Here is a 4,588-nt window from a genome sequence, read left to right as displayed (position 1 = left end):
GCAAAAGAAGTGAAATAGGTCTTTGTAGTACAAGTAGAAGCTGGGAAATGGAAAGCAAAGATCAACTTCTTAGTAATCCCCATGGATGATTTTGAAGTTATTTTAGGCTTGGAATTCTATGATAAATATGCCATTGCAATGTTTGGAAAGGTAATGAATGAGATGATGCTAGATATGCAAGGAGAAGGCGTCAGAGTACCCTATGAAAGAATGTAGTTGCCAGGTAGAACACCAATCAAGGTGCAAATGAAGGAGAAAAAGGCTAGAGCTACTTGCCAAATAATGAAGTCAAGCCCAAACCAACCAAGGGTGCTAACCCAAGCAACATAGTGTTAAATAAGCCCCATTAGACCACACATCATGACATGTAGTGCCAAGCAAGTGGAGAAATCTATTAAGCAAGGAGACATGGTCTATCTATGTATGATCTGACCCATTGAGTAGGAGACCACCAAGAAGCCCAGACCCCAAACTAGTAACTCAGAAGTGACAAAAATACTCGAGGAGTTCAAAGATGTAATGCTAGCAGAACTACCCAAGGGTCTCCCACCCAGAAGAGATGTGGATCACAAAATTGAGCTCATTCCAAGATCCGCCCCATCGACTAGAGCCCCTTATCGAATGAATCACACAAAACTTATGGAATTGAAGAAGCAGCTTCATGAATTAGAAGAACAAGGCTTCATCCACCCCAGCAAGTCCCCCTTTAGTGCCCCAATGGTGTTTGCTAAGAAGAAGGATGGGGGGCTTAGACTATGTGTAGATTATAGGGCCCTTAATAAAATCACCATAAAAAACAAATATCTCATGCCCTTAGTGGAGGACCTCCTAGATAGGCTACACGGAGTTAAGTACTTTAGCCGCATAGACCTTAGGTCAGGGTATCACCAGATTCGCATAACATAAGAAGATATCCCAAAAATAGCTTTTCGCACCAGATATGGTAGTTTTGAATGGTTAGTCTTAGGATTCGGGCTAAGAAATGGCCTAGGCACATTTTGTGGCCTCATGGATGGAGTCTTTAGACCCAAGATAGATGTATTTGTCATTATCTACATTGATGATTTACTAGTCTATAATAGCAAACCTTAGAACACAAGCAACACTTATGCCTAGTTTTTGAGAAGCTGCAACAACATAAACGTTATGCCAAACCAGAAAAATGCGAGTTTGTAGTGAGAGAGTTAGAATTCCTAGGCTTCATTGTAGGATCAGATGGTATCAAAGTGGATCCCAAGAAAGTGGAAGCTGTCCAAAAATGGCATGTACTAAAGATTGTAAGGGAAGTGTGGGAGTTCCTCGGTTTCAAAGTATTCTGCAAAAGGTTCATCAAGGATTACAGCCTCATCACCGCCCAACTCTCCCACCTCACCAAAGAAGATAACACTTTTACATGGGCTAGCGTGCAATAGGAAGATTTTGAATAGATGAAGAAATGCATGAGCCAAACCCCTACCTTGAAAGTACCAAACTTCACCAAACCCTTTGAGATCTCCACGTATGCATCCGATTATGGCATTGGGGGCGTACTGGTACAAGAAGGTCACCCCATAGCTTATGAATCCAAGAAGCTCACAGATGCTGAAACTAGGTGGAGCACACATGAGAAGGAAATGCTCACCATCATCCACTGCCTCAAAAAATGGAAGCATTATGTTCAAGACAAGCACATAGTAGTCTTCACCGATAACATCTCCCTCAAATACTTCCAATCCCAACCCAAGCTATGGGCAAAACAAGCTCACTGGCTAAACTTCCTAGCCGAATTCAACTTGGAGATAAAACACAAGCTAGACTCCACCAACAAAATAGCATATGCCTTGAGCCATAAAGCTAACTTGAAAGTCGTCAGTGTGGTTAGTAGCAACTTCATGGAGCTAGTGAAGGAAGCCTTGGAACAGGACCAAGACATGCACAAAATTATCCAAGATGTGGAAGCTGACAAGACCCCACATGGCATGCACACCCTCAAGGAGGGAATCCTATTTTTAGGAAAGAGATTGTATATCCCCAATAATGTGGATCTGAAGAAACTCACTCTACATGAAATACATGATGGAAAACTAGGAGGACACAAAGGACATAGCAAAACCCTGGAGGCCCTTAGAAAGTAGCTCTTTTGGTCCAACATGAAAGAAGAAGTCATTGACTACATCAAGGCATGTCCTACGTGCCAACTTGTGAAGGCATCACACTCAAATCCAATGGGATTACTTCAACCTATTCCCATACCAAGCAGCCCATTGGATGTAATCAATATGGATTTCATTGTGGAGCTCCCTGAATCCCATGGATACACCATCATTTTTGTAGTGGTGGACTATTTCTCTACGCAAGCCCACTTTATCCTTGCCAAACCACCATTGAACATCAAGGAGGTAGCCCACCTCTTCTTAACATGTGTTCAAGCTACATGGACTACCCTTAGCCATAGTGTCAGATAGAGATGGAAGATTCATGAGTGACATGTGGAAGGAACTCTTCAAGACTCTCGAAACACAATTGAGATTCTCATCATCCTTCCACCCTGAAACAGATGGACAAACAGAACGAGTCAACCAAGGCATTGAGGATTATCTCAGGAGTTATGCTCGGGTGGACCATAAAGATTGGGCCTTGTACCTTGATGTGTTGGAATTTCACTACAATTGCTCCATCCACTCTGCCATGGGTTACACGCCCTTTGAATTGGCCACAGGAAAAGAAGTCATCACCTCACTTGCCTTAGCATCTGGAGCGGCCAAAGCTGAAGATCAAGATGTAGAGGAATTCTTGATGAAATGGAGAGATCGGAATGCGGCAGCCAAGGAAAGCCTTGAACAAAGAAAAATCACCATGACAGAGCAACCCAACAAAAAGAGAAAGGCCGTACTGTTCACTAAAGGCGGCATGGTCCTAGTCAGCTCTAAGAACATGTCACTCCCAAAGAATATGAACCCCAAGTTCAATCACCGCTACTATGGACCCTACCGCATCACTCAAGTGTTGAATGAAGTCACCTGCAAGCTCGACCTGCCAAAAAGTGTATGCGACCATTTCTAGGTTTATTCATTTTTTATAGAGTTTTTCTTTTTGCATTTTACTTGTTTGGTATGTTAGGAAATTGGTGGTTTACATGATCAATCAAACTTATTTGGTTTATATCTAGTTTTTTCAAATTAGTAGTGGCGCTATGTTGTATTCCAATGTTCGATTGTATCATTGTTATTTTATCATTTGGTTTAATCAATTTGTCAATTCAAGTGTCAAAGTACTTAATTTGCAATGCATGGAGCTGTACTGAATTACATATGTAAGTGTTAGAATGCACATTTTGATGTAGAAAGCATAGTTGTATAAATTATATTTATTCATTAGGATTATTTAATTTGCACATTTAAGTGCTTCATATGTATTGTGCAGCTTAGCTTAATCTGTTTCCTAAACTTCCATTTAAGTTGTTTTGCCACTTAGTTTCTAGCGTTTATTTTGCCCACCCTTCCCTTCCTGTGCTCACTCTTCCAACCTTCAAATAGATCAACAAGATATTTGGGAGCCTTTTCTCTTAGTAGCCAAAACATGTGCTCATTAGTGGATGCATGGTAGGAAGGCGCATAGTCTCCTTTTCCACTTTCAAGACCAATTGGTGGCCCTAATGTGCTAGGGCTATCTCTCCCTCGCCCAACTAAAACACAAAAGGACATCTCTCTCTCTCTCTCTCTCTCTCTCTCTCTCTCTCTCTCTCTCTCTCTCTCTCTCTCTCTCTCTCTCTCTCTCTCTCTCTCTCTCTCTCTCTCTCTCTCTCTCTCTCTCTCTCTCTCTCTCATATTTTACCATCTCCTCTAGGGTGAGGGGGGCACTAGAGTTGAAGCCCCAAAATAATTTTAGACCCATCCCCCATTTAGGGCTTTGTAAATGTGCCTTGGCATTGGAGCCATATGCACATATATAGGGAGTATTGGTGCCTCAAACGTGTGTAGCTTGGTGTGCACTCCTACAAGTGATTTCCTATAGTCAGTGATGACCCCTCACATGTGCAATGAATACGAGGGTGTAGTTATAAGGTGTGCTACATGTGTTGTATCTTTCTATTTCAATAATACAAGGACTCCTTATTGATACATTTTGTAACCCTTTCCATTGTGTCTTGTGCTCACTCTTCCAACCATCAAAGAGATCAACAAGATATTTGGGAGCCTTTTCTCTTGGTAGCCAAAACATGTGCTCATTAGTGGATGCATGGTAGGGAGGTGCATAGTCTCCTTTTCCACTTTCAAGACAAGTTGGTGGCCCTAATGTGCTAGGGTTGTCTCTCCCCCGCCCCGACTAAAACACAAAAGACATCCCTCTCCCTCTCCCTCTCCCTCTCCCTCTCCCTCTCCCTCTCCCTCTCCCTCTCCCTCTCCCTCTCCCTCTCCCTCTCCCTCTCTCTCTCTCTCTCTCTCTCTCTCTCTCTCTCTCTCTCTCTCTCTCTCTCTCTCTCTCTCTCTCTCTCTCTCTCTCTCTCTCTCTCTCTCTCTCTCTCTCTCTCTCTCGCATATTTTACCATCTCCTCTAAGGTGAGGAGGGCACTAGAGTTGCAGCCCCAAAACAATTTGAGACCCTTCCC

Source organism: Lygodium microphyllum, chromosome 21 (genome assembly GCF_053477565.2).
Source record: "Lygodium microphyllum isolate KBCC chromosome 21, Lygodium_microphyllum_v1.1.10, whole genome shotgun sequence".
Classification (NCBI taxonomy): domain Eukaryota; kingdom Viridiplantae; phylum Streptophyta; class Polypodiopsida; order Schizaeales; family Lygodiaceae; genus Lygodium; species Lygodium microphyllum.
This window is presented reverse-complemented; position numbering follows the sequence as displayed.